The sequence below is a fragment of the Amblyomma americanum genome, chromosome 4 (genome assembly GCF_052857255.1).
Source record: "Amblyomma americanum isolate KBUSLIRL-KWMA chromosome 4, ASM5285725v1, whole genome shotgun sequence".
In the NCBI taxonomy this organism is placed as follows: domain Eukaryota; kingdom Metazoa; phylum Arthropoda; class Arachnida; order Ixodida; family Ixodidae; genus Amblyomma; species Amblyomma americanum.
Window position 1 is genome coordinate 220,127,531 of NC_135500.1, and position 8,377 is coordinate 220,135,907.

General features: G+C 51.4%; 2 protein-coding genes across 3 annotated transcripts in view; both read left to right on the forward strand.

Annotated features, from left to right (window-relative positions):
* Positions 1 to 8,377, forward strand: part of Rpn11 (regulatory particle non-ATPase 11) — a 157,342-nt gene that overhangs the window by 96,627 nt on the left and 52,338 nt on the right. The gene's annotated exons all lie outside the window — the stretch shown is intronic.
* The window catches only part of LOC144129394 (uncharacterized), a 29,246-nt gene continuing 27,090 nt past the window's right edge, over positions 6,222 to 8,377 (forward strand). For both annotated transcript variants that reach the window (XM_077663513.1, XM_077663512.1), the window contains exons 1-2: positions 6,222 to 6,469; positions 6,706 to 6,806. The gene's annotated coding sequence lies outside the window, so the exon portion shown is untranslated. The remainder of the gene's footprint in view (positions 6,470 to 6,705; positions 6,807 to 8,377) is intronic.

Consider the following 8,377-nt stretch of genomic DNA (forward strand, 5'->3'; position numbering starts at 1 on the left):
CAATAATTAAAGAGTCTAGCAGTAATAGTTAAAAAGTTAACTATTAAATATCAGTTAACCAGCCTGCTAGTTAGCGCTGATGCACAACACCGCTGACAACACTGTGCCGAAAAAGCACTCATCTAACTCGAAAAGCCTGTTTGTAAAAATTGAGTAAAGTCTTAGGTGAAACACCCTGTATAGCTTGCATGCGCTAGGCAATTTGGAGGCTATACCTTGCGAAAGGGGTTAGAAACGTCGGCATATGCATCTTCGATTGTATGCCTTCCCAGCTGTCGACGTTGGGGGTGCTCAACTCCTACCAGGAGTATACGGGAGGCCCACCTCGTGAAAAGACTCTCGCAGACGGCATCCGGGCGCCGCCTGCTAGAGCGCCTGCACATCCAACACGAGTGCACTCATGTCAAATTCCGGAGCTTTGGCGTCACAAGCTCCACTCCCGCGCAACGTGCACACGAAGGCAGACGAAAGGCACGCTCTCGGACCCTCGAACACCAACACGGATCCAACCAGAGTATATACTACGTTAACCAGCACGTTAACGGCCTCTCATATCGAGCTCAGTGCAAGCCGAGAGGTAGCCATTGCGCTTTCCGCCCGAATTTGAAGGTAATCGTCACAGATTCGCGTCGAGCCTGTGAGCAATACCGTTGTTTTATTGAACACTAACTGGCTGGCGAGGTTTCACCTTAAGCCTATTCTAAAGCTGGCACTAAGGGGATCGGACCCTTCACCCAAACGCATATCTTGGACTCCGGGCCATCAGGGGTTAGGGCGCTCGGCTACTGAGCCGGAGTACCCGGGTTCGATCCCGACCGCGGCGGCCGCGTTTCGATGGAGAAAAATTGTAGAATTGGTTTTTGGGGAAAAGGAAATGGCGCAGTATCTGTCTGACATATCGGCGTACACCTGAATCGCCCCGTAAGGGAAGGGATAAAGGAGAGAGTGAAAGAAGGAAGGAAGAGGTGCCGTAGTGGAGGGCTCCGGAATAATTTCGACCACCTGGGTATCTTTAACGTGCACTGACATCGCACAGCACACGGGCGCATTAGCGCTTCGCCTCCATCGAAACGTGGCCGCCGCGGCCGGGTTCTCTCTCGACATTTTAGGTCTCCCAATACGTGGCCTTTGCCACATAGCTGGCATTTCGCCTCGCATTGGTGGTCTCATGGTGGCTTCTCTGCCTTTGCATTTGTAGTCGCTCGGGTCGTGGCAGACGTCTTCCCTGCAGCCGAGTCTGCCGCAGGCGTTGCACTTTTTATGTTATAGTTGCCATCTTAGGGACACCCCGTTCAGAACAATGTATCTGGGAACTCCTCTCTCTTCGACGAAAATTCCTTGCCGAGTCTGCGAACGCCCAAAATCTTCGGGTTGTCGGGCCGGTCCAGTCTACGTAATTTCCTCGAAGCAGTACTCTAGCGGCACGTCGTGTCTTCCGGTGTCGCCACGTAGGCTGTCGTGGCTATTTTCTCGCCGTCGAACATGATGTGCGTTGTGCAGCTTTCTCTCCGCGATAGGAGTGACTACGAGCATCGAGTGTTGCTTCATGTTTGAGGAGACCATGCCATCAATCTCCTCACGTGGGTTGACTCCCACCGCCATCTTGACTGCTCAGTCAAATAGGCGTCGCCGTACTTGACTAGGCGCACCAAGACGCTGCGTGGCCGCACAACGATCTTTTCGGCGCCGTTCGGGATCCGCATCATCTGCTTCCATAGAGTTTCTTACTGTTAACTAGAGGGAAAGCTGGCGCCCCGCCTATGGGAGTTTGCACGGAGCTTCCTCGTGACCATCTCAGCCACCATGGGCGCTGTAAGCATCATGGGGCGGCGAGCTACCGACCGCAGAACCACAACTTTTGGCCAAAAAATAATGAAAAACAAACGTTGTTCGATAATGAAGAATGTCCTAACATTCAATATCCTGTATATAAATTGCAACAAACGAGCAGAAAAGCATGTAAATGCAAAGTTTGCCCAAAATAAGCGATGGCTTCCTCTCCTATTGGCCAAGTATTGCAGACCACGAAAGTTAATATTCCGTGCTTAACAGGCGCACTTTTAAAAAGAAATATGCTTTCAGAAAATGTCGTTTAAACATTTTAAGAGGTTTTTTTAATGAAACTTCGGTAAACAAAACCCTTTTATTGGCGCCGTATGCTGTTGCTTTTTCGCTACTATGGCTTTTGCGCACTACGTTCGCGCCAAAGTCGTCTGCGCGCGGGGTGCGCCGAGGACGGAACGGGACATCTCAGTAACGCCAGTTACGCCACTCTGTGTTCCTGAAAAAAACCGGCTGTCCCGCACGAAGCAGCTCATCGCCCCATGATGCTCTGAGCGCCCATGGTGGCTCAAGTGCAGCGCCGCCAGCTTTCCCTCTAGTTAATAGTAAGAAACTCTATATGTCTGCTTCTCTACCGAATTCGCAGTCATTCTACTGCCCGCTTGCTTTTCAACAGCACTTTGCACAATGCTGCGCGCTCTTCTCGAGCGGCACATATTTCCCTTTCTTGCTTGCGTACCACTGGCCGGGCACCTAAAATTCCTCCGGTCCGACCAGCGTTCCCTCTACTGCCTTCAATATTTCGAGCTTTTGTCGAGTTCACGAAGCTGGGTGTGGTCACCAGATGGGGCCGCCGCGAGCCCGGTCCCCTGCGGAATGCTATAGACCGCGTTAGGCCTAGCTTCACCACGTGGTCCGCCGAGCACGAAAAGTCTAAAGAAATAAGAGTCCCATCTCGGAAATTTTGCTGTCCCTGTGGTCGGGGCGGGGAATCCGACTGTGAGGCCTGCTAGTGCCCCGATCCCGCCACCGCATAAGGGCCGGTGTAGTTGCGCCTACTAGGCTTTGTTCCAGTGCAACGCCAGCGCTAGGGATGGGTATGGCCGAGACCCATCCTCTGGGGTGCGAACCTCAGAAAGTGGCAGCGAGTCCCACGCAGCTGTGAGGGCCAGTTGCGCCCGTGAGGTCCGATGCCTAAGCGGAGGCAGGCCTGGTTATATTACCAGGCTCTACCCATGGAATCCGGCACGGAAGGCATGTACAAATGTCAGAAGGTTTTCAAATACATCCTACCCCCTCCGCACGCGGGGGCGCGCACCTCTGGCTACCAACCCACCGTTTCTGCATGGTTCCGAAGAAACCAGGTCCGCGCGGGGGTTCATAGTAGCCGGGCTCTAACCGACGCCTCGGGGAAGCGGTCTTAGGCCAGCCGCAGGGCCGTAAGGGTCGTCGCGGGACGCTGAGGAAGGAGGTTGTAGTACGACGTGTGCAAAAACCGTTGACGTTGTGGAGTAACGGCAGAGTAGGCCCGGGTCATCTCACCCTAAGCCACGTTCTTGGTATGTGGCTCCGGGCAGCCCTGCCTTGAACACTCCCTCCTCAGTAGGTGTGGAGCAAGCTAGGGTAGAAAATAAGCGCATGGTTGGTTGGATGGAAGCACAGGCGTGGGTCCCCCCAGAGGTGTTAAGTCATGGCGCCGAGGGCCGGAGGGTCGATAGGCTGACGACCTAAGCCTCTACTGGTCGGAAGGAAGGAAGGAAAAGAACTTTAATGGAATAGGAGATGTCTGCCTGGTTGTCGGCCTGGCATGCTACTCCAGATGAGGTTGAAAGAAGAGAAAGGTAGAGAAGAGGATGGTGAAAGGAAAAGGAAAAGAGAAAAAGAAAGGGCGAATGGTGAAATCAAGCGCACTCACAAACACACACGCACACACCCAGGTGTCTTAAAGGGGTCCCAGGTATACCTAACACCGTCGTAGGTTCTCCTGTCTCCGGCAGTCGGATCCCGTTGCGTTTGATGGGTGGTCGGGCATCCCGTGAGCGGGGGCCGCACCATTGGGCAATCTCGACGCCCTCCCTGTCCTGGCCAGACAGGCCAGTAATGGAGTCGAGACATTCGAAGGATCTGAAAGAAAAACTCGCTGTCCCCATTCCCCTCCAAATTCCCACAACCCATTTATCCAGCCCCTTTCGCTACTTCCTAGGGGAGATCAGGGGAGTCTTCCCGGGACCGCTCCCCCGGCTGTGGGTCGCTATAGTAGCATTTCCTAGTTGATTTCTTTCCACCCTCGGTTGGAAAAATTTCAATTGCCCAGGGCCACATATTTTATGTTATCATTGGTATTATACCCAGGATACAGTAATGGTGCGGGAGAGGCCATTATTCTCCTTCATTTTGTAGTCTCAAGATACTGTATGTCCCTGTGGTCCTCTCGACATGATCCGTCGATTCGACACAGAATTCAAGATCACCAATTCGATAAACCGCCGAAAAATGGCCGAAATTGGCGGAGCCCATGAAAGGCACGTTCACTCCCTCTAATGGCTGGCTTCGTTTCCGACACCAGGACCGACGGGTCACGTTTAGAGATCGATGCAACGCTACGAACGCTAGCACGGGCTTCGTAGCAGGCACACCTTCCAGGAGTCACACCAGAGAGAGAGAAACAACTTTATTGCCAAGGATTTGTAGATCGTGAGCGACTGTAGCTTAGTGTGACCCCCATCAACGGGTCACCTCCAAGGGCCGGTTAACACGCGCTTCCTTCACTGTCTCCTCCTGCTTCAGCAGCAGTTGATTTCAGCTCTCTTCGGAGGGAGCTGGCAGCAGCGTACGAGGTGGAGGCTTGACCTCACATCCCCATAAAACATGATCTTGAGTTGCCAATTTCCGGTGCTTTAGGCAGGCGGGATTATACTCCCCCTTCGTAATGAATTATAACCTTTTGGGCCTTACAATGGATCGAGTCTGGATCATCCTTAGCATCGTGGCCTGTGCTTTGCTAAGGTCCGCATTCGGAGGCGGATAAATCCGTCTTCTATTCTCATAATAGTTATAAGGATGATGTTTCCTCCACGTTGGATGATATGGGTCAGCACCTCTTCTTTGAGCTGCAGTAGCGCGTCGTGCGTAGAGAGGTGACGGCGGAACATCGTCTGGGGTAGAAAATAATTTCGTTCTAGGCAGTCTTGTTTTGGACCGCTCGTTCATAGAGCTTCTCCAGGCCGGAAGTGAGAGAAATGGATCTTCAAGACCGGGTTATTTTCCGGGCTTTGGTATCAGGATGATATCCGCGTGCCTCCACTCTTAGTGTACCGTTCTGGCCTCCCACACGTGGTTAAAATATTGTGATGTTGGCGATTCGTTTAGAAGCCATGCTGCAGATAATGGTGTTGCCGATCCTGCCTCCGCCTGGTGGCGTGTTCTTCCTCTGCTATGGCTCGGTAGAGATGGCCTTGATATTTTTTCGTACAGGCCGGATGGCTGTCTCGCCCTATGTATATATCTATTAGCAATGCATTATCATCCCTTGGGAGGGCGTGGGCTATCCTTGAGAGTGTCCTGTTGATATCTCCGACTTGTTCTTGAAAAGATCACTCGGGTGCCCGAGGATTGCCTACGTTCGTGTCGTTCCCATGGTACGTTGCAGCCAGCGAGTTATTGCATATTGATTTTCCTGCTCGATGATTTCTACTATGCGGAGCCGATGCTTCCGGTTGTATTTGAGCAATGGAGCTATCTTCCTTTTTTTATTGCTGAATGCTGATATGTGAACAAATCTGAACAGTTGTTAGTCATGCATACCTGTCCGCAGTATAAAAACGCATAAAACTCAAACCACAGCAGATGAGCTATGTTCTGACCTTTCACTGCTTCCTGATTGAAATATTTCGCATATCTCTGGCACTTTTAGATTTTTTCAGCTATGTTTAACAATTTACGAAAATAATCACCCCCTCCAAGTTGAAATATTTGTCTCCAAACTACCTCTAACAAAACTGCTTATGTTGCACTTTGCGCCGGTACAAGGTTGAAAAATTTGTTCGCTTGCATCTCTCCCAATACACGTCGCAGTAACAACAGCGGAGTCACCGCAGCGTGCACAGGCGACGGTGAAGCTCTACGGAACTGCCACGCAGGCAGTTTTCATACTTTCCTCCAGGGAGCTACAATGTCTGTTTGTTATCTTGTGTGAATTGGAGGATTTTGCCGTTTTTAGCGGAAACTGACGAAACGAAAACAAAAAAAAAACTCCACACAATACCCGACTTGCACAGTGGTATAGTAAATTCATGCTGAACAAAAAAAAAGTAAACTGATGCACGAAGCTAATTTTTCTCTCCAGCAGCTGTCTTCTGTTGCCACGGCAACTATCCCCGCTATGCCAGATAACCACCTCGTCGCTTATCGCGTCGTCGAGCCGCGGCTGTATCACTTGCCATCAGTCCAGCGAGTCGTTCGGCTGCACCGCGAAGCGATCCCCTCTAGTCCCCCTCCACAGCCAGCACCTAGTCGTTTTTGCCTCTGGATCCTCCACCTCAGCGTCAACCATTACTTGCCAGGAGCTAAGGGCCTCAGCGGCGAAGCTGCGCACCATTTCGTCCTCGGAGCGAAACTGCGCGGCGGGTCCGTCAGCGTGCGGCGTCCGCTACAGGGCAAAGTTGCACCCCACGGTGATTGGCAAAAGGTAATCCTACATTCGCAGTGGGGTCAAGCTCACCCCTATAACCAATGGGCGTCTCGAGTCAGACTGTGTTTACATATAGTGACGCCCCATTGTGAATCGAGCGTAACGTTTCAATTAGCACGAAGTTTAAACAAAAAGTGATTCGCTAATGGTCTGGTCATGATATTGCGCATAGTGAGGAAGCGTTTCTGTTGCACGAACGACGTATTTTCTTTTATTTTTATTTCCTTTTTCAGAGCAAAACTGAGGGTTCACAGCAGTCCCACAGCCGCTCTTGTGAGCTCCGTCTCATCCCCGCACAGCTTGCTGCTGCAAGACAGCAGCAGCTCATCGAGAGGCGAGTACAAACTGCCTCTGCGTTTGCATCGAGCGCACAACTCTGCTGAAGGGCAGACGCGGTGTGAAAGCTGCACCCCACGCAACAACCGAGGTGTTCCCACTGCCTGTTCCGAAGCGCGGGGTCTCTGCCGTACTACGAGCAGTGTTATCTCTTGGTTTACCGCCAGGGTTTATTGTCAGCCGTGGGCTCCTTTGCACGCCAGCGCAATCTCTGGGCAGTGCGGTGCCGTCTCTCTCAATGGTCGCGATTGTGCGGAACGTGCTTCTTCGCTAGTAGAGATATGCATTAAGTTGCACGCGCTCTGCACGTGCGCGCAGATAGCTGCACAGGCACGATCGAGACATCGCTCGTAATTACCGCATCCTTTATCGGCATTTTCCCCCCGTTGTCATGCACTAGCTGTGCGGGTCGGGGTATTGTCCAAGATAGGACGTGCTTGTCGTCATGCGCTCGACAGCATCAAAGCGGTTGGGCAGGAGAGAGAAAAAAGCGTGCCGTCAAAGATTAACAGCCTCGGCTCGTCAGTCAGTAGCGTGATAAAAGGGAAACGGAAGAAAGGCAAGCGATTGCTTTTTTGCCTCACATTCAAACTGCATTTGCAGAATCAGAGAAATAAAACCAGTGCCGGAAACACTTACCCCTTGAACACCTCCGACGCATGTTGGTCCTGTGGTCGATCACTGAGTGCACTTGCCACGCCGTCCCACGAGGAGGGAATGACATCAGGAACAGGAGAGCGAACGCCAAGATTGTCCACAAAGCACAGCGGTGCCGTTATTTTCCTCACTTTAAGTTATCCTTCGGAAGAATGCTCTACTGTGGTCGCTTAATTCGTTGACGTAGATTCGTCGTGTCGAAGGAAATCAGTAAACCCGTTCGCTCACTGAACGAGTAAGTAGGAATTTTAACGCAACATCGTGCGAAGACGATGAACGGACCGTGCAGCACGAAAAACCCAGTCAGTCGCATGTGTGATGACGTTAGTCTTGCAACACATGGTCTCGCTGAGCGTTACATTCGGCAGGTAGACACGATGCCAAAGCAACTCTGACCGGTTGCCGCCAGTAATATTCATTTTGAAAGTACTCGTAAATGGGGGTATTCACGAGAAGTTATACGGAGGCTCAAGCGTGTAGCTTCAGCGATGCAGGCCAGGGCGGCAATCCCTCATACACGCCGGCGGCCCTTCGCAGTGCTCCACACGTACACACAGTAAATTGGGGGCCGCTGTGAGGTCGAGTACTCCACATTGGCGAGGAATTTTCTTTGGGTTTTTTCAGACTCATTCTTCTAGTATATGTATCTAGAAGGTGGTACGAGAGCGGATGGAAACTATACCGAAGGGCCCTCCGTTTACCGGTAATATGCGGTTTTACCAGACACTTGCGTAGTCTACAAATTACTTAAAAAAGCAGTAGTAGGTGGTTTTATTAAAATAATGATAAAAAAGGAAGGAAAACATTTTTTCTAGCCCTGGCACCTGAAATCTGAGCTGGGGCAGCGGAAATAAAGGATAGCAGGCAGAATGGATAAATGAAATGAAAGAGGCGAGGGGACAGGAAGAGAGA